Source organism: Strix uralensis, chromosome 16 (genome assembly GCF_047716275.1).
Source record: "Strix uralensis isolate ZFMK-TIS-50842 chromosome 16, bStrUra1, whole genome shotgun sequence".
NCBI classification, from domain to species: domain Eukaryota; kingdom Metazoa; phylum Chordata; class Aves; order Strigiformes; family Strigidae; genus Strix; species Strix uralensis.
In genome coordinates, this window is record NC_133987.1 from 9,598,813 (window position 1) to 9,620,726 (window position 21,914).

General features: G+C 46.2%; 1 long non-coding RNA gene across 3 annotated transcripts in view; it reads left to right on the top strand.

The window, feature by feature from the left end:
- Positions 1–21,914, top strand: part of LOC141950761 (uncharacterized) — a 93,506-nt gene that overhangs the window by 24,936 nt on the left and 46,656 nt on the right. For all 3 annotated transcript variants that reach the window (XR_012631150.1, XR_012631151.1, XR_012631152.1), the window contains exon 5: positions 6,938–7,159. This is a non-coding gene — a long non-coding RNA (uncharacterized LOC141950761). The remainder of the gene's footprint in view (positions 1–6,937; positions 7,160–21,914) is intronic.

Consider the following 21,914-nt stretch of genomic DNA (forward strand, 5'->3'; position numbering starts at 1 on the left):
ACTCTGTGAAGGGGTCTGGAGAGTATCTCTGGGTGCCTGCACCAGGACTCAGCTAACCATCAAAGTTAGGAAGAAACTCCCTGTGGCAGCTACTCCCAAAACACGGTTTCTTGCACCAGCTTCTGCTGCCTCCAGTGGTGGAGCTGAGATGGAGCCTGAGACCTCTGGGGCACCTGGAAATGGGGCTGTTGTGTCCAGAGTTTGCACTCGAGTGGTGTGTTTCCAGTCACATACTTCTGTGGAGACATCCAGAATACAGTGAAAGAGATGGAGGTGAGAAAGGAAAAGAGTAAGTCAGGGAAGGAAAAGACTGGTCTTATGGTGGCAGTAGGAAAACCAGAGGGGAGGAAGGGGAAGATCTGAAAGAAACGAGAAACAGGTAGAGAAGGAAGAAGGATTTATTTCTACAGGCAGTGGGAGGTTTTCAGAGGCTAGTTCTAGCAAATGAGAACGTCCCACTGAAATCCAGTTACTTGGGGCAAGTCTTTTGCAATATATCAAACAAAGCAGAAAAAAATTGATTATTTTGATTAGAGTAAATTTGTGTTTGATCCTGGGATGGTGGGTGAACTAGGAAATCAGAAACAGGCAGATATGAGCTGTGAAGAAGGGAGGCAGTCAATAAGTTGAAGAAAAATTTTATGTAAGCAAAGGAGAGGTGTACAGAGCACTTAGAGGGCCTGACCAAACTATGCGTGTAGGCTGTTTTTCACATTTTAGTCTAAAAGAGGTGAGAACAAAAAGTTGTGAAAACTTGAAGAGGACGTACCTTCTGGGGTGTTTCCTTTGAGAGCAGAGGACAGACAGGTGTGGCAGGAGCAGGGACTTCACTGCTCAGCAGCAGGCACCATCCTGCCTCCCCCATCTCGTGGCTAGTCATTGACAGAGGTGTACTTGAAAGAAGAATTTGGTTTTTCTTACATATTTCACTTACTCCCTTGATTTTAATTGATGCCATTGTGTGTATTTGAACCATTTCATCTGCCTGTGGTGCCTGGTTTGTCAGGTCAGAGGGAGATGAGCACTGTTCCTCTGCCGGAGAGCTGAGGGGAAAGGTATGTTGTCTGTGCATAAGCTTTGGGATGCAGAGAGGGCTGTGACTTGATGTGTTGAACATGGGTACACCTTGTAATATTTCTACAGCTGCTTTGCCTGCTTCGGTTCACCCTCCCTTTCCATCCACTATCCCTCTTTCTTTTCTCTGCTTAGAGAATCTGTTTCTTTATATTCATGGCCTTTGAGGGAGCCCACTCCACTCTCATTCAGGATTAGCTCTGCCACCATCAGGGCCAGGAGGCTAACCAGGGCTTCGATGAGACCCTTGGCTGGTGGTCTGGGCATGAGGAGGCTCAGGACACTGGGTCTCCCTGTCCCCATCATGCAGGCAGGGTCCCTGGGGCACAGCAGGGCACAGGGCAGGGTGCTGCGGGTCGGGGTGTGGGACAGGGGCGCCATGCCACCCCTCCGGTGAGCAGCCAGGTGTGTGCCCTGCTCCTTGGACGGCGGTGGAGAGGGCAGCCTGGTCAGAGGTACAGCTGCCCAGCTTCAGATTAGTGTTTATTTTCCAGCCTGAAAGGAAGCTTGTGATCCCAAAGCCCTTCTGTGTTTAGCCAGACCTCTCATTCACTTGCAGAGGAAACCCATGTCAGCCGCTCCCCTTTGTCTCCCCTGAGCTATTGCTTTGAATCTGAAAGGACTGGGTGCAGATTTCAAGGGATGTTCAGACAAAGGCTGTTTGAACAGCACTTGTGTAAATAGTCCATGAAAAACTCTTTGAATAACCTCAATGAAATTTTCTCTGAATTTGCTATTCTTTTTCTCCAGCGGCAGAAAGAAGTGGAAGTCGGGAAAAGGAGGAGAGTCGGAGGGAGGGAGAGAGAGAGTGAGGAAAGGGAGGGGAGAAGGACCGACACTTTTTTCTCTCTGCCAACTTCTCTGAATGCCAAGAAGTAGCTTGGCTCAGAAAAAAAAAAATCTCTTTGTTATTTTCACAGCTTTAGGAATAATCTCATACGGGACCTCCATGTCCTCAAACTTCTCCGTACATTAAATGTAAGGGGACACCCTTGTATTTAACACAGCAAGGGTAATGTTGAGCCAGTTAATTATTAGCCGTATGGTTTAATGTTCACTTGCTGTACATATGTACAAAACAATTCCCCTTTAGCATGTCGTTTAGTTTGCATTAAAATGGAGATAATTGTTTTGATGCCAAATGGTCCCGTCCCTCCCCATCCCCCCCCTCCCCCCCGCCCTCCCATTCCTCTTCATACAATTTATACAAATTACATCCTTAAACAAGAGGGACAAAAAGTCCCTTCATTTGGTTTCTTTTGAAGATACCCAAATTGAATCCCGTGCTGTGGCTGGGGACACCTCAGCCCTGGCTGGGCGAAGCGGGTTTTGACCCGGGCTGTGCTGGGCTCAGGGGGGGACCTGTGGTCCCTCCCCTGGAGTCCCCCGGGATGGGGCCAGGGAGGCTGCACCCGCACAGTGAAGGGGCTTTGGGGGCTCTCGGCATTTTCGGGAGCCGGTTCAGTGGATGTCCAGGAGATGGAGCAGTGTTTCTGTGGCCTCTGCCGCCGGTGCCCCTAACGAGCCAGTCTGTCTGAACTCGGAATGAATTTTGTTCCCTTTTCATCACTCTCTGATGTCCAGCTGCTCCTGTCAACACCTTCTTATAGCATGTAATTCATCGCTCAGACTGACAGCTGGGGCCGTGGGCCTGGGACCAGCTCCTCCTGCCATCGGCTGCACCCAGAGAGGGTCCCTGGCCGGAGCAAGGGCTTCCCTCGCTCCCCTCCCTGCACCTGAGCCTCACCAACTCTCCAAAGGATTCCCCAGACAAAACCAGGAGCAGCCCGGCTCCTCCCGTCCCCCTCCGGCCCTCTCTGGGTAACCTCCGGCGGGGGCTTTGCGGGAGGGCATCTCCGGTCCAGCCCCCTCCCCAGTGGGTGCTGCAGGGCTGGGGGAGGCTAATGAGAAGGGAAGGAGGCTGGGCTGCGAGGAGAGGAGCATGGCCGAGGCCATGCCAGCAGCTCCCGCAGGATGCGATGCTGTCTGGGCTGTGATCACCCAGTCACAGTTATTCCTGGGTTTGAGCTTATCTTGACTGTAGGTCAAAGCAGGAGCAACCTTGTCCCCAGATTTACAGGCTTGCACCAGAATAACAAATGGTGGTTGCTGCCCCATGCCATTGCCAGGGTGCATCTAATGGAGATGCTTTGCTAATGTCACCGTGCACAAAATCATGCAACTTGCTTTTTTACCAATCCCCCTACCCAAATGCCCTCTTCCCTTCAGTCTACCAGTCAGTTTCTAATAATTATCTTTTAACTCAACACTTCTGCCTTCAATTCTCCTTCTATACCTTCCTGTCTTCCCATAATTTATTCTATATTTCACCCATTTCTTGTCCTCATTTATAATTCTTCTTTATTTTATTACTTTGCATAATTTCCTTTTAGGATTTGTCATAAAATAAATTCTGTCACCTCTATCTTCTCATTTCTGCTCGCAAGTGTCAGTGTGTGCTCTCCTGCAGTGGTTCCTGACGCTTTCTAAGCCCCTGTGCTGGATCTACCCCAACCTTGGAGGATCTGGGGAGCCATTGGAAGTGACCTCAGTTGCAGAAGGACCTTTCCAAATTAATCAGTACCCTGAGCAACATCTGGAAAGAAGACCCTGAGTATAAATTCAGGGTGAACTTGCAGCCAGGTTTTTTTACTATGATATAATGTTGACATGGGCAGAATCATCATCACATGACTGCCCAAATCCCAGTTAAAAATGCTGATGACTAAGTGAATGAGGAAGCTGAGGAGAAAAACTGCTGATGTACCAATGTCAAATCTGTCCTGGAAGGTAGGAAAGCACATGGGGAAACTGAGGCATACAGCTCTAATCCAGATCCTCCAAGGTGTTTAGATGCTTGGCTCTCTTTGAAACCAATGGAAAGGAGGCATCTGACATTTTTGACAGTCTGGGTCTGATTCACCTGTTCAAGGTCACACAGGACACTTGGAGAAAGGTGATACAGAAAACTGAATGCAAATTTTCTGTGATTCATCCCAGAATGTGAATCTTTTAGCTGAAAGGTGGCCCAGCATGAGGGAGAGCAGAAGACTTGGATGAGATTCTCTGTGTTTCTGTGCACTCCATCTCCAAGGAAAACAGAAAATATTTATGCAGAGTTGGAGTCCAAATGCTGTTGTCTGTTGGTATGTCTCCTGGAGAAGGTGGACCTACCACATCCATTGAGCAGCCCCGGAAGCATGAATTTCCAGTTGCCTCCATGGAGTGGAAATCTGAGATTTGCTCAACAACTTTTATGCAGGGTGGAGGATTTAGGAAAACAATAGGAATCCTGATTTACAAATGAGCCCTGCTGCCCAGACACAGGGAGCTGCCAGAACATGAGTCCGTGATGAGGCTCCCTTACCCTTGGAAAGTCCTTTGCAAGAGGAGAGCATCCAAGAAGGACCAGCTCTGTGAAAGGCAGTAGAGCCTTAATGCAGATGAGATCTGGAGAGGAAGGAAGTTGCATTCAATGGAGGTAAAAAACAATCAAATTCCAATCCCGGTTATGTGACCCCCGGTCCTTGAAAGCACTTTTTCCTCTCCAGACACAAAGAGGTTCCATTCCAGCACATACTTGGAGCAAAGTTTGGGGATGTTCCTGGAGGTGGCTATGCAGGGAAGCAGGAGTCTGTGGTTCATTTCATTTTTAAGTGAGAGTCCTGATAGGATAATATAGAAACAAATTAAATTACCCTCTCTGTGCCCAAAATCTGTCGTGGTTTCTCCAGCTGCAGACATCTGACCTGCTTTGAAAAGTTTGAAATTGTGACGTGATACTCTAAGGTTCATGAACCCTTTTGAAGGCTCTTTTTGAATGAACTCAGGCCCAAGGATAGCTTTGTGTGTGAGAACCACATGGTCTCATTTGCCGTTCCCTTGATTTTTAAGATTCGCTTGGATTTGAAGCTCAAAGTAAAACCCGTGAGAACAAAACCTCCGGGAATCAGATGGAAATCATCCTCCTCATTCCCAGTGCTGGAAGAAAACCACCAGCTTCATCTTCCTACTGCATTTTGGTTTGTTTTGGGTTTTTTTCCTAGTATGCAGAAATCCCTGTGTGGTTTGGGTTTGCGAGAAGGATTTTCCCTTCATGCGCTGCCACAACAACTGAGATCAGCTGAGGCACTCAAGTGAAGGGATCCTAGATGTAATTGTCTGAGGGCTGGTGGCCAGGTTTTTTCAGAAGAGGGTCTGATTGGCTGCGTTTCAGTTCCACCTCTGCTTTGACAGAGCCTGTCTCCTTTAATCATTAGAGTTCAGTGCACGGCTTTTGCCTGGCACAAGTTGGAATTTCATTTGTTTTGGAGGAAGATTTCTTCTTTTGTTAGTTTAGGTCTTTTGGTTCCAGTTGTGTAAACCGGGACAAGGCAATCCCATTGGCTCCAAGGAGCTGATGGCCAGGACAAGGCTGGTCTGCTATTCAGTTTGGGGGGTTGGTTTTAAATCTTTAAAACACCATCCTTGTGTCTATAGAAGCATTCTGGTTTCCATAATGAGGCACGTTTTATGAACTGAGAACAAAATGAATGAGTGTTTTTCCCAAACTCAGGGCAGTCAACACAAACTCAGCGCTATAAACTGAGTTTCCTGAGTAAACTGAGTTTTGAATTTATTCAAATGAAAGTGAATGTTGCGTTATTACAGCCTTGCAAAACTCCAGTTAATTTATGGTGGTATAAAATCCATTTTTTTTAATGACTGTGACACTGCCAAAATCTTTGCAGATGCAGAAACAGCTTCGCAGGAGAATTTCAATCTAACATCAACAGGAGATTTGGAAGATGAATTGTGCAAGGATCTCCTTCCTCCAAAGATGCTGCTTTGTTTTGCTTTTTAGCATTTGGTTTGGCTCTAATATTGTCTGGTTTATGATGTTTTAATTATTGTTGTTTATTTATTGTAATCATATTTTAATTGTTTGTGTAGTGCCTTGAGTGCCTTGGCAGGGGGGCGCATTATAAATTAAATTATTATTAAAAAGTTATTATTATGTGTACCTACTCCAAACTGAGCTAGAGCAGGGAACACACTCAACTGCTTGGAATTAATTCCCCCCTTTTCTTTTCCTTTGTCTCCTCTCTACTCAGGATCATAGTTCAAAGGGTTGGAGAGAGAAAATTATATTTCACTGCCTCCTCCTGGGGCTCAGTGAGGCAGGAGGAGCTCTGCTGTGGGCTCCTTCAGGGACCCGGTGCTGTCTCCCTTGGGTGCCGAGGTTGACATTATGGAAAGGGTGTTCTCTGTGGGCTAGGCGGGGGTTGGAGTTATTCTTTAAAGCTTTTCTGCATCACCCCCTCTTTGCTCCTGAGGGCAGATGGCTGGAAGAGACTGGTTGATATTTGCTGCAGCACAACAGGATTTGCTAGTTTTTGAATTAAAAGGGAGACTGTCATGTGTGCTTGTAGTGTGCTTGGAGGGGAAGAAGGGGCTGTCACCTCTGGTGGCCAGGCAAGGATGACAGGGTCTCCTGGCCCTGTCTGAATCCCACTTCACATCTCCTGACCTCTCTGGTTTGCTGCAAACATCACCATGCCTGCTAGCAGGGTCCCTGCCAGCCCACAGAAATCCCACCCAGGGAGTTCACAGCTCTCAAAATCACAGCTGAGGTTTCAGCCCTCTGGTTCCATCGCTGGTGTGTAGGGTAGATGTTATGGCACCTCCAGTTCTGATCTAACCTCTCTGGGGTTTCCATGTGCCACAAGGCAGTAACCAGTGGCCATCTCAAGGCTGGTGATGGAAAGGCCAAAGCAAAACTCCCTCATCCCCAGTTCATCCCAAGGCCAAACAGGACCACTCTGGGACAAAGCTGGGGGAGAGACACATTCCCTCCATTTTCTTTTAATTTATCTCCCCACAGGTTTTCTCAGACCGCTCTGTCCCAACACAACCTGGCTGTTGATGTTGCAGCACAAGCACAGATAACCTTCCCCTGTGACAACCACTTTCAGTGGGACTGGAATCCAACTTAAAGGTCTCCAAGCACTCAGACCAACTGTTCCCATCAAGACTCCTCCCCCAGCATGGAAAAGAAGGATTTTCCCCTCCCTCAGACCTCCTCACCACTCGTTCAGAGGCTCAGGTATGGATTATTCGAGTTCTCTGTGAATAATCATCTTGCTGCTCCTCACAGGCACACTGCAGGGATGCTAGAGGCACTCGCGTGTTATGGTGATAGGAGCCACATGAGTACTATTGATGGATTAGTGATAATGTGAAGGTCCCTGTTACATTAGCCGTCAGTTTGCTAACGAATATTAAGAGACTGATGTCGTATGAGCATCTCTACACTTTGGAGCTGGTGGCAAACTTCACACCTTCAGCTCTCCTGATAAGACAGTATTTCATCCTGCTCAAAATGCTTATTATAGCTAGTCTGATAGGTACTGTAAGATCTCACTATTTATCTATATGCTCTATTTTGGATAGATAATAGAAACAATTATCTAGAAGGGCAGTGATTTACTCCTACCGTTTAGGAATAAATCTCTGATTTTAACTTATTCCAGTTTGTGGAATCCTAAATGAAGTTTTCCAGCAGAGGCACAGATCTTTTTGTGTGTTGCTCTGGAGCATAAAAGATCTTACTTTATTTCATGGCCTTCTGCAGATCACTGTTCACAGCCCATGGGAGTCTGAAGGCCACAAGGACAGGAGAAGAAAATGGGTTTGGTGTCTCTGTAGGACTCCTAATGCCTTAAAAAGCCCATAGGGTTTCACTAACGGCTCTCCCCATGGTGGCATCAGACAGAATCAGCAAAAATAGCTGTTCCTGTAGACATTTGGTGTCAGTCCTAAGAGAAGTCATCTTTTCTGTCTCCTTTATTTCTCCTGTTTAACCAAAGCTGCATGCCAGGCACCTTCTCCCTCCCTGACACACATCCATTTATCGGTCCTGCTTTGGGCGCTGCTGTTCAGCCTCTGTTTTTCCCACCCCTCTCTGGCATGTCCCCAGGGATCTCCAGCCTAGGCTCAGCTGCTGCCCTTCTCCATATGCACTCCCTCTTCCTCGGGTGCCTTCTGCCTGACTGTGATGGGAAGGGAGCTGCAATTCCCCACGCTGCCCCATCCTCCAGCAAAGCCCTGGTAATCCTGCACCCAGGGGCCATTTAGACCTGTCTGCCTGGTTTGTGGCTCTGCCACTGAAGGGTCCTAATTTGGTGTCATGTTGAGCGAGAACCGGGACACAAGGCAGGGCTCCCAAGGGTTGGGATCTGCTCCTGATTTTACACCCACACAAAGGGTGAGCTCACTAATGAGCCCCTTCCCCTCCAGTCCTCACTGCAGAGGTGAGAAAAGGCTGGGAAAGGGTATTAGTTGAAACCAAGCACCCACCAGCCGTGCTGTTGTTACTCTACATCTGCTTTCCTCCTTCTGACATCCAGGCTTCAGGTTTTAATTTTATTGTGCTTGTTGCTGGTCATTACTAAACTGATGCTGTTTTGGCATAAAGACTTTGAGCTCCCCTGACTTTCTGCGTCTGTATTAGGGCATGTAACCCTGTACTCAGAAAAAATTAACTTTAGACCCTCTGCACCATGTATTATCCTACATACTATATATTTTTTTATCTCCTGTGGCTGCTAAAGCCTCGTTGTGTCTAAGGAGAACATTTGGATGTGTTTGGCTCTTCAACACAATACTTATTCCCTTTCCTGCTCTCTGAACCCAGCCTTGCTATTGCTTGTGCTGATGCAGAGCACGGCAAAGGGGAATCACCCCTCTCCCTCCATTTTTACAGCTGTTTATGGCAGCAGTTATCACTGCCTCAGGACTGGGAGATTTGGAGGCTGCACAGCTCACTGCAGAGCTGTACACAGGCTCCTTGGTGAGGAGTGCTGCTGGTGCCACTTGGGTGCTGGGTGCCACTTTGGGTGCTGAGTGTCACTTCTGCCTAAGCTTCTTATAATGGAATAACATGTCCCAAATCTCACTCTTCCAAAAGTGTCCTTCCCAAGTAAACTCTTAGGTTGTGTTACCAAAAGGGAATACCAGAATGTCTATTTTCTATAGTTTTTTCTCTAAGGAGCTTACACAAGATCTCAGGCTGGCCAAAATGCATACATCCTTCACCCTATCCACCATCCTCTTCCTGGGGTAACAAAAAGGAAAAAGCACTCTTTTCCAGGGATTTTGTCTTGGGTCAGGAGGGCATAAGAGGCAAACACACATGCCTCCCTCGCATGCTGGTTATAGTGGATGTAGCCATGGGATATATGTAATATAATACACCGCCCTGTGATAAACCACACTTACCTCAGCTCCATTCTCCCCACTAATCCACCTCCAGCGGGACTTTTCCTAACGCTGCAGACCACTGCGTGCTTCGGAGAGTGGTCTTTTTGAAAGCAAAACCAAACCTGCAACCTGCCACCTGTCTGGGGGTTGGATTCCCCCCCCAGAAACAGGCACTTGTGGCCCTGGTTCATCCCTCTGCCCACAGACCAGCACACACTATTCACTCTCGTGCCTCTCCACCGAGCCCTGCCGCACCGGGGAGTCCACCTCCCACTTGCCGTCAGGACCTGGACCTGGAGATTTACACCCCCAGGCCTTTCCACAGAGTTCTCCTGGATTTATAAGAGGGCAGGATTTGACCTGCAGAGTTTAACAATGGTTGTTAACCTTGACTGTGATCAAATTAGGCTGGAGCACAAGCTGGCTGTTGTATCAGGAGCTAAGTTGCAACCTGCCTAGAAAATAACATGCATTTTCTTCTCTTGCAGTAACGGTTTTTTTTCCAATGAGTCAGGATATGTCCTGTCTGTGTCTGTGCTGGGGAGGGATCAGCAGGATAACAGGAGTTTCTGACCCAGATGGGGTCCATCCTTTTCTATTATCTAGCTGGAGCCAGAAGAGCTTTTAACTGAGAACAAATGGTTTTAGTCCCTCTCCATTCTGCCACTCTTCAAATATGTTTGAAAGTGTTTTCCCCAATGCCTGATGTGTTTGTAACATGTTTTAACTTCAATGTGACTAAATGCTCGGCTCTTGCAGGCCTGCAGCACAGCTTCTCGTTTGCCTGGCTGAAAATCAAATCTATATGTGCATTTGCATACTGGAGCTAGGCTATGATCCTGCCAGCCAGCTAGTTCATTCCCTGTGTAGACAGGTCCTTAGTGTATCTCTTTCCAGACAAGAAAACCCTTGTGGTTGAGATGCTAAAAATAACAAATGTGTCTTCATGCCTCGAGTAACATGGGCCATGGGTGGGCACAGCCTGGCTTTTAAAGGGTTAAGGAGGCTGTGTCCTTGGTGACATGCAATTTATGATCTTGTGAATCCTTTTTTAATTATTTTGCTGTGACAGAGGTGGAAATATCCAACTTCAAACGACTGGCTTTATTGATATGCTGCTATTTGTGCCTCTGTGGAGGAACAATCCCATAAAAGCAATAAATTAGAAAAACCCCTTTTCTCATCGGAGAGAGAGATACTTTCTGGCTGGGAGTGAGAGACCTGGTGCAAAGGCATTTCAGCTCCACGAAGGGGCTCCCTGTGATCTGTGGTGAAAAGCCCTTTCTTACTAACCAGGCACATTTATGGTGCACCCACCTACTCGGCTACATGCTCCCCTCCGAGCCAGGCCAGGCTCATTCCACGGGGCTGGAGTTTGGGAACGGAGGAGGGATTTTTGTCTGCATTCACGGATGTTGGCTTAACAGCTGTAAAATGTTTATGGCTTTGTGGCTGTTCGTATTGGTTAGTTATTTACCATATTTGCACTGAGAGGATGATCAGAAAGCACATTTTAGGACAGAAAAATGGATTTTAAAGTACAATTAACTAATGCTGTAGGAGATGAGCTGGTTGAGGCCAAAATGGCAGTGTTTATCTGCAGGCACGAATGACCAGTTTTCACCACAGAGAATGTAACAAAATCCATCTCATGAATCCAGATGAGAGCAAATATGACATTGTATATTTTTTTTTAAGTGTAAATAGTTACTCGTAACAAAGATGTACAGGCCTGGCCACAGGAGTACCCAGGCGCAGACATACAAACACCAGCAGTTATGAAATGATTTGTGCTTCCAGCTGCATTTGGCAGGTGCCAGAGCTGAGCTGGGCTCTGCCAGCATGCGTGGAGTGAGCATCATGTAGGGTCTGATCCACTTACGGCACATTCGCAAGCCCATTCCCCTCTCTTCAGACAGGCACACTCAGACATGGAGCAAAAGGTAGATGGAGACTGACCCAACCACCCTGCAGCCCCAGGAACACCCACCCACCCAACCACGAGAGCCCCAGCTAGCACGAAAGCCACTCAGGGAGAATGCAATGGGGTCTCAGTCCTGTGGCTGTTCCATTAATAACCCACCCACATGAACAAGGACTGAGCTTCTTGGCTGCTTCTTTTTGCCATACGTGTTACCTGGTCTAAGATGCTCTGAGGTGCTCAAGGGACTAGGATCCAAGACACCTGCATATCACGGGGGCGGGTGGTAAGGTCCAGTTCTGGTCCATACTGGGTGCTTTTGTGCCAGTGCAGGAGTGCAGATCAGCAAAGAAGTGATGTTGGCTGGAGTCAGTGTCCAACACAAAGCTCAGTGTGCTCGCACTATGCTCATGGTGAAAAGTCATGTAGATTATCCAAAATCTTTAATGGATACTAGTCCTGAAGAGGGTGATGGGTCTGGAAGGTAAACTCCTCTTAGGTTCAGCACAGGCTCTGGTTCCTCTCCATCAGTATGGCCCAGCCCAGCCCCTGGAAACCACCCCTCAGAGTGGAAGAGGTTTTATCTCTGTGTGGGTACACACCTCAGCTCCCTCATGCGTCAAGTGAGACTGTCAGTCGAGGCCAACAGCAAAGATACTGTAAGTCAACACAAAGGAACTGCAAAGTTTGGGAAAAATTGATTCCTGGCCAGAGCCCCTGCCTGTAACTGCAGCTACCGCCTCCTCAGTACCAACCCTAGAAGGAGAGGGAGACTTCACCAGGACTGAGCTCACACATTTCTAACAAAAGCCAAACTTAAGTCCCAAGTCTCATCTTTACCAAAGGGGAGACATCAGTGTACCCTGAGCTGGAACCTGTAATTTGTTTTTGTTAAGAGGCTCTGCAAAATATCTGCTGTTCTTGTACCAGTGGAAATGTTTATCATACCCAAGATCTCCACTCATTTCAGAGGCTGTCCTTTGGTAATGATTTTTGTTGGCAGCCGACCTGGCCCAGGTCTGAATCAATGACCTCAAAGTAAAATTGCTCCAAATGCCTTCATTATCCCCTGATAGCACCTAAAAAGCAGAAGGTAAGGCCTGATTCTCTTTTGCACCCTGGCGTAAATCAGGAGTGCCTTCACTGAAGTCCCAGGCACTTCACACACTCTAGAGGTGGTACAAGAGAAAGATGATTTAGTCTCTGAGTATTTACCTACCGTTGATCTAATCCTGAGATGCTGCAGTAAATGGGATATTGCTTTTGACTTACACAGATGCTGGATCAAGCCTACAGTGATTAACATTCAACACCTGTGCTTCAATCAAGCTACTTTTCTGTAGTAATATCATTTATGCTGAAACTTCTTCTCCTTCAGTCACTGATCTTCAGGCTTATCTGCCTTAGACTGGTGTAAATCCAGGGTAACCCTGTTCTTATTGGAGTTATTCCTGATCAGTACTGGTTTAAATGAAATCCGAATGTGACCCACAGATGACATCATTTCAGGGCCCTGTAAAGATCAGAGCTATAACATAAGTTCACTGGTATTGATCGCCTCATCTACGCCGATGAGAACAAACAAAGCAATGTGGCTGAGACACTATTGTGTTTTAATTCCTTGACATGGCAAAATCTATTGTAGAGCGTGGTCTTCAACATTCTTTGTTTATAGGAATTGTTTTTGTGAGGGTAGGAACCACTTACCTCTTTGTAGGCCCATCCTCAGGGTGTCTCCTCCAAATCCATAAAACTTCCAGGCTTGGCACGTGCTGCACTGGGAGAAATTAATTGGAGTCAGTCTGAGGGATGAAGAACATTTCCCATCCAGGGAGAGGGATGGGGCAGGGAAACAGCCCTGTCCTTGGGGAACCATATCTGTTGACAGATGGAGTTGGTCATCCATATGGACAGCCCGTTGTCTAGATGGGGGGATCTTCCCACAACGCCCAGAAAACCCCATTCATGAACTGCAGCTCAACATTACCCCAGGTTCACACCTCACCAGGACCGGTGCCTTCAGGTCAGACTGAGCACCCAACACTGGGATGCCTGCCAGCTCAGAGCCCACCCAGGCTGGCTTTTCAGAGCCCGCTTCCACCAGCACCTTGCCATGCCCATGGAAAAGAAGAAGCACCACCGGCGATGAGCAGCATGGGACCAAAGCTGGTGCACCACTGCAGAGCTGGAGCACACCGAACCTTTGTCCAAAACAGACTTTTGCTGCTGCTTGATCACATCTTGAAGGTCACCAGTGAGGCCAGGCAAGGAGAAACCAGTGTCTGACACCTTGCTGAGCCTCCTGGGCATTTTCACACCTCCAACCTTGTGACCCCTCTGGAAATCATCCCACTAGAGGGCACTGGGAGTCGATTTTCCATCCCTTCCTCTTAGTTGTTGCTCTTATATTTGAGTTTCTCCTTGCTTAGTGTTCTCCCCACCTCTCCCTCCTCTTTGCTGGCCAGCTCAGACTGTTTAAATTGGAAATTATTTGTATTACTGTCTGTAAATAATAGATGAGGGAGTGAAGTGGAGTTGGTGTCCCTTCCATAAACTCCTCCTCACTTTAATTAGTGCGAAACAGCCTGGTGAGAATGCGAGCTGCCTTGATGCTGGTAATTAAAATTGAAACCACTGAAAAGCTGCTCTATTTTTTATCGGAGCTGCTGTTCAGAGCCGGGAGCCTGCGGACGGCTCTGCAGTAAAGAGTGATAATGAAGGTGTGAATTCCCGGGGGGAGGAGGGGCAGCTGTAGCGATGGCTGAACTTACACCAGATGAAAATGCAGGAGCAATTAGAGGTGGCTGTGTACAAGCTGGGCATTGGAGATTAGTTGGCACCTTGGGAACGTGGCAGGGAGGGACAGGGAAGGAGGAGGGATTATTTTTTTCCTTTTTGAAAAATTTTAATAACAACAACAAAAAAAGGGGCGGGGGAAGCAGTTGGTAACTTAAAATAAAGACAAATGTGTGCAGTGTCCCTGCCTGGCTCTGCTGGCCTGCCTGAGCAAGGGATGGGAGGGATGATGGAAGATAGGGCTGCAATACAGAGCATGTAGGGTGGGAGACAACAGGGTCTTTGCATCAGGGGACAGCAGCATTGGTCACTCTGGGTTTTTCAGCAGCTCCACGGCTGCCCTTGCAGCAAAGGCATGGGCTTGTTGCAACCCCTGGGTGTGCTGTTCCTGAATGTGGGCTCCATGCATTTGAATTTCTCTGTGTGTCCTTGCTCCTGCCCACGGGACTGATCCAAAGCTAAATGGTGTCCAGTGAAGGCTTCCCCTCGTCTTCAATTGGGTGTTGGATCAGAACTCATCCCTGAAAAATAATGTTAACTTGGGTATCTGGGAGCGATGGCAGCAGTGACAGGAGATGGAAGAGCACAGGCAGAGGCCTTTGTTGTTGCTAACCAAGGAGGAGTTTGGGAAGACCTGCTCTAAGTAATCAGATGTTGTTATTAATTGCTTCCTGTCCTGGCACGTTCATCCTAGTGTGGGCTCCACCAAACAGCTGATAGTCTCTGCTCGGCAGCAGAAAAGATGTCAGATAATACAACGTATTCAGTCAGAGCTGCGAGCCTGCAAAATCTTCTTCTGGGTACAGACACCATGCAAGGAAAACACTCCCTGTGAAAAAAACACGTGAGACAGCAGTGCTTTGGGGGAAGTGGAGCTCCTCCATCCTCCAATGGGTGCCTCCACACAAAGGGCACCTCGTTCCACCCCAGCTCGTTAGTCGCCCAGACGCTGGGGAACACCTGAAAGTGCCAAATTGTCTTAATTTAGATTGAAGAGAAGTTTTGTAGAAAGGAAGTTAAAGAGGCTGTAAATAACCTAGACCAAATCAGTTGTGGTTTCAGAGGGTCAGTTGTTGGGTGCTCATTGGATCATGAGTTGCTTCCAGAGGCTGGAGCTCCATGGCAGCTTGTAATGCTGTTCCTGTTGGGAACTTGGGTTTTGAAGTAGGAGAAGCTCAGACTTTCTGTAGGAAGTTTCAATATTGGAATGAAAAGCCAAAATTTAAAAACTGACTATGAAAGGAACAGACTTAATATATCTTGTAATATCATGATCTTGGAAGAGGTTTAAAATAGCCTGTGCATTAGTGTCCTTATGCACTAAAAAAAATGAAAAGCAATTGCTTAGTTTGAAACATACACTTGGACCTTACCAGAATGAAGGATTCTGATCAGTTTTCATTGAAACATTCAGCACACTGTTGGATTCCTAGCAAACTCCATGTCTTTGTGGAATTATCATTTTCTGGTGAAAAGCTGCTCAGCTCTGGTATCTTTTCTTTGTCATTGACTCAGAGTAACAAAATGTTTTTACACTTGAAATTTATCACTTGATCTCCTGATAGAAGAATTTAAGAGAAGATCGAGGGCAAAGGAAGGAGAGCTGAGATGCCCGCAAGAGGTGCTTTGGTGATTTTGTTTGTTTTTAGTTAATATGATATTCTCAGGAATGTGCTGATCCAGGCATAATGGACTGTCCACAATACCAACTAGTGCCTTAGCATATTAGTGAGATCTCAGTGATTCATATTTATTTCCTATGTCTTCTCTACCTGTAAGTTCCTAAGGTTTCTCTGTGACTTCTTTTGTAAAGTATAGGCATCCCTCAGAGAGACTTTGCTAAGCTCTCCAGAGTTTAGAGACTCTGGCAATTTATGAACCCTGGAGATGGGCAAGTTTAGATTCATGTGGGGCTTAGAGACTCTGAAGAATTGTATTTTCACTTGTTTTCAGTTTGTTGTAATGAGGCTGGCTTATTTCATTATAAACCAGACAGTCCTTACAGTTGGAGTAAGCATTTGCTCACTATTGTATACTTTGTTCAACATTATTTTCTCAGTTAATAGGTTGTATTTTCTCACCTGTTAGGCATGATACAAAAATGTAGAGCAAATTTCAAAACTAAGAGGGTGTTTTTTCAAGTCTACAGGACGTGTTTGTTTATCAACTTGTTTCACACACTGGTGAGTGGCTATTGCTATTTAAACCAAAAAGAAGAACAGATTTGTATCTGAGCCATCTTGTGTACAAATATTTAGGACTCTGAATGTGTCTTGATGCTTTTCCAAAGATCTTTTGCAAGACAACTGAGCTTTCAATATATTAGAAAGAAAAAAACCATCTCTTTAGAAATCCTTATGTCCTTTACTGAAAGTTAGGAAATTCCCAGGGAAAAAAAACGCAGAAACTTATTAGGATAGAACTAAGTTAGAAGAGAAGATAAATTGAAATTCTTTGATTGAAAGTAATGTTATTAAAAAGTTTTAATTATTGAGAAGAAAATGTAGGAAAGACACTCAGAGCTAACATAAAAATGATTGGAAACTGGTAATTAAAACAAAATGCTTGAGAATTAAACATCACAAAATATGAAAATGCAAACTTGGCTCTGATTCACTGCAACACTTAAAACCTGGGATTGCCATCAAATTGTAGATGGTTGGTTTGAATTCTGTGGGTCTACATCAATGCTGAAATTTGGGCGAATGTTGCAATACTTCACTGACCAAGGCCACCAGGTTCCAGATCTCTCCTTATTCTCCCCTTTTCCATCTCTCACCATCCTCCATTTAGATTTTCACTCTAAAGGAAAACTTCCTGCTCTTTCAGAGAGTATCTGGATGCTACATTCCCTAGGTGTTTTTAAAGTTCATCACTTTCACCCTTTCAAATATTTAAGGCTTTATTTTGCAATCCTCACACAGTTACTTTAAGTGAAGAGTTGTGTCTCTCTGTAGGGCACCAATTTCTGCTCAACAAAGGTTGCTTTTCTCAAGTGGTAGCCTGCAGATTTCTACACAAACTTCTCCAGAACATCCTTGGGATCTTCCAGGAACAGGTCTGCATTTCTTCAAGAACCCTTCTCAAGGCAGTTGGCATCAGACAGTTGGTTCCTGTGGTCAGTGAGGTGGTTTGGGAGTCTTCATCACCCAAATATAATAAGGAGCCCTACAATAGGTAAGAAGTACCAGCACACTTCTGTTGACATTTTTTGTACCAGAAAATCCAACACCAATCTGATAGTCAGACAAGACCCATCCAGTCGCCTTCTCCTATTAACATATTGGGGTTTTCTACATTCAGAGCAGTGAATGTCACCTTGTTGCCATCCTCTGATGGAAAGACTGCTTCCTCCCTGCCTTGGGGACATCTAGGAGAAACGTCCCCAGCCCTGCAGAGAACAACCATGGCTCCCCACAACCCTCTTTGCCCACGGTGCTCTTTCCCAGGAGAGACTGAGAGAGAGCAATCTTAGGCTTAGAAGAAGGTAATTTGAATTGGATGTGAAGTTGTTACTAATTTAATGTTTATCCAATAACAAAGACTTTGCAAAACCCCTTACCTTTCATGAGCCTCAGGTAACACTGTCAATTCATAATTGCTATGATCCCTTTATCCTGTGGTTTAATAAATAATTTACCTAAATTATTAAAATGAAAATTTCAACATTATTAAAAATTAACCAGGTTAAATGAGCAAACAGTAAATAGTGCTGGGCTTGTCCTGCGTGACAGGAGTCCGCAGCTTTTATTGTCTTTTTCCCAGGCGCAGAGGGTACGTGTCTCCCTCCCCCTCTCCCTCCCTCCCTCCCTCCCTGTCTCCATTTCCACTGCTCTACTGTTGTCTTTCACAAACTCCTCTCCTTGATATTAGTTTTCTTCACAGCCTGTTCTTTCGTTTCTGTGTCCTCTTCTCCACTGTTGGTTTACTCTTCCTTCCCATGAACCCTCTCCTTCCCTGCTGTAGCACTAGGCATCCGTCTTCTCTCTGCACATTATATTCTGCACACATATGTAGCACAAGATGCCTGGCAGGCCTTTTTGTGCTTTCTCTCTTTGATCCGTGGCTGACAATCCCATCTGATGCCAGGAAGACATAGATCCAGGAGAACACATGATCTCCAAAGAGCAGAGAGTTTGTCAGGTCTTCAGGATACGGGCTGCTTCCATTCATGAAAAATTTATTAAAATCTGACTGCTCTTAAAGGATCGCAGCTCTGTCATTTTTAATTGAAACATTCAGTTTGCCCAAAATGAAGTGCTCCATCTTTCAGGCTGTATCTCTTGCCAGATTTTTTTTTCTTCTCTGTAATTCCTGCTGAACTGCTCCTTCTGCTGTTTTCTGGCAGAATTCCTTATTGACTTAAAAGGGTTCCCCCCACCCCCTCCAGGCTTCATACCATCCATTTTCCCCTTCAGCACATGGGAGTCCTGGAAATGGCCTTTCCTCCTGCCTGGCATTTTTCACCCAGAACACTTGCAGAAGCGCAGACCCCAAGGCACACAGCTGATTTTTTCCTGCAGACCTGGGAGAATTAGGCACCCAGCTCCTGCTGAGTTTCGGTAAGAGCGGTAAGTGCCTGCAGAAATGCCAGGAAGTCTGTCCATCCTTTTTCCAGAGTGCCCATAATGCTATTACGCATCCCCTGCAGACATCTGGGCACTGGCAGGCAGATGTGGGCTTCTTAATGTGCTCTAATAACACTCTTTTCTTTTTGCTGCTAAGAGACCACAAAGTGAGTAAGGCAACATTTGCAACTGAAATTTAGCTTTGTAGACAGGCTCCTTCCTATCCCTTTCTGAGCAGTCCTTGGGCAGTACCCAGCACTGTTACAGCTCTGCTTAGGATGGAAAGCAAAGAAAAAAAATCCCACCTACATGCAAAAACAGAGATGGTGTGAGCCAGAAGGATAACTCAGCTGGAATGAGTCCAGGAGACTGTACCTTGAGTGCCTCCTCTTACAATACACCCTGTGAGGTGAAGCCCCAAGGGTATGGTCAAAGTGAAGGCAAATGGATGCACTAAGGCAGTGGGGAGACCCAGAGCCTATAAAACATGGGAGCTGTGTCCGTGGGGAATGTGGCAGTTATTGACTGCACTGTCACATGGCATGGCCCTTTCCTTCCACAGTCAAGGCTGGTATCTGAATTACTTTGGATTTTAACCACAATTAAAGAGCTAATCAAGGTCAACAGCTCCTTTCAAATACAGTTTAGTACAAAATCCTAATGCAGGAATTACACAAATTGATATTGTCAATATAATGGATTCAAACCAATTGTGCTAAACAAGGTTGTATCAAGTCTGCACTCTGTATTAGGTGAGGGCTAATTCTGTCTAGCAGCAGTGGAGGCGAACAGAAAAACAGATACATCAAGCCTTCACAGTCTGGATTTATTACTGAGGTAGTTTTTACCCCTCTCAGAGAATTCATTAGTCTAAGAAAACAGTGCAGTTCCAAGGATTTGGTTCCATTCAGAAAACAGAATGTGCAAAATTGAACGCATGCAGTGTATCGGTCTAGTATATGGGAGATACAAGGAAGAACCAGTCAAGAGAAATGATGACCCTGGAGAATAAATCTAAGTAGCAGCCCCTAGTGAAAAAACGTGGTGACAAAAGACTCTGCTCAGGTACCCAAATGTATTGCACTACTTGAGATATCCTAAAGTATCCAAGACACCAGGCATGGCTGGAAGACGTGACAAGAGACCCATAGAAAACCCATGTTCTTCCAGCATGGCAGATACTCTAGAGCATCTCAAATGGACCTTAAGCATCCGAACCCTCTCACATCAGGTGACATCTCAACCTCTTATTTGCTTTTCCTCTGAGGCACTTCAAGGTTTCACCAACACCAATCCCTTTGACAACCCAGGTAGTCCATCTCCAGTAGGTGTGAGCCTTACTGCTCTCCATTAAGCATGTGGATTTAGAGACACATCTGTGATCATTCAGTGAATCAGTAAAGTGGGTTTTTTTCCTGTGTTGTTCCCCACCTACATTCTAATATTTCTGCTGTGAAAGGGTTTCTGGGAGGACAGGCTGGTTTTTTTTTTAATTGAAGCTAATGGTATTTCCAAAGTGGCAAGATCCCAGAGGAGAGGAGGGCTTTTTCAAGAGAATAGGTGACACCCAGGGCTGCAGGGCACTGTTGCTCAGGAGTGGAATGCTGCAGATGGTGGAGATGGGAGATGGAGATGCGAAGCCCTCTGGGTCTGTCCATGCAGCTGTCAGAGGATCCCAGGGGGCCAACCCTCATGGTGCCCCTTCCTCTTGGCAACACAAAGTCAGTCCGACACCATGAACAAAGGGGACAGAGCTATACATGGGGAAAAGACAGTCTCTGTCCAAAGAGCTACTGGTGTGAAGGGCATGTTGTTAAGGACTGGGAAAATGGCACCTGGTGAAGAATCAGCCTAGTTCAGGAGTTGAAGGTGGTGCCTTTATGCCTACAGGTAATGGGGCGTTAGATCCTATCGGAAAGTTCCTTCCCAGCTTTGTAGACATGAGCTAGCTCTTTCCCTTTATCTCAGCATCCACTTTTTGACTCCTCTTCTCAGAGGAAGTGTGTGGAGTGACCCCAGCCCTTGCTCCCATCCTCCAACCTGCTTTGGAAGGGTGGGAGACAGTCAACCTTTCCAGGGTCCGTGTGAAAGAAGCTAAACGGGAACACGAAGGTGGTAATGGAGTGGAAGCAGAGCAAGGAAAGCCTCACTGATGGATTATTAGGCACTGTCAAAGTTTCAGCAGAGTGGAAAACTTGGAGGCTGGAGTGAGTAGTAACCCATGAAAAATCACCTCTTCCTTTTCCTGTTCATGGTAGGGCAGCGTGTCCAGATCAAAGCCACCCGTCACCGTTCGGCCTCAGTCACACAATTTACGAGGCACCGGAGCATCAGCCCATTAACAGCCCTGGTAATTCATTGCAAGGGCAACAGGAGGTGTAAATCCCCTCCAAACTTACACATTTACCTAATTGTCCCCCCAGTTGCTGGATCTGGACATCAGAGGGGCTGATGCTGTGAATGAGAAGGGCCACAAGAGGTGCAACAGGGAAGGAGAGGAGACTGAGGAGAGAGTCTGGGGTGGTCAGTGTGGGTGGGAGAAGCATGACCCAAGAGGCAGACTCTCTTTCCTTTGCACCCATTAAGTAGCAGAAAATCTCATTGGTTTTAATTGCATTTTGACCTTCCGGAGCTCCCTTGGCTGTTTCCCTTGGGATCGGTGTTGGAGAAGGAGCATGCTTCATGCACATGGGCAGCTAGAAGGTCTCTGCATTTTTTCAAGGTTTGTGGGACATTGTGCTCTACAAGCATGGCAGTCTCTGTACCAGCAGCTGGTTCAGAGGCTCAGCAACACCAAAATCATTGATGGCAACAGTTAACACCAGCTAAGGGGAGCTACGAGGTCCCAGCACACTTTGGGACCTCAAAATCTCGCAACTCCTAGGCAGACCACATTCATCTACCACTCCATCACTTTACTGGTGGTACTCAGACATCTGTCTTCTCTTACGGTCTTCTGCAACATGTCCACTTTCAAAAATAGCTTTGCAGAAAGCAAATTTTTTGTTGTTATCCAAAGATAACCAAGACCACATTTATATTCTTTGTTTACTTGTTTCTGGCTACTTTATCCATTCACTCTCACTCTCTTTTACTCTGTCTTTACCCTCCCCTTAGTCAGCCAGGTCACCTTTTTGATTTTCCATCATCATTTCTCAGATCGTGCTCTATTTTCCTTGCACTAGTATCTTTCTGCTCTTTTGTGCTTGGCTCCAGCTGTTTCTGGCTTTCAAAAAGTCCCCTTTGGTTTGTTTTTCCCTGACTTTGTTCATTCTTCTGGTGTTTCCTGTGTAAATGCTCAATTCTGTAATGCT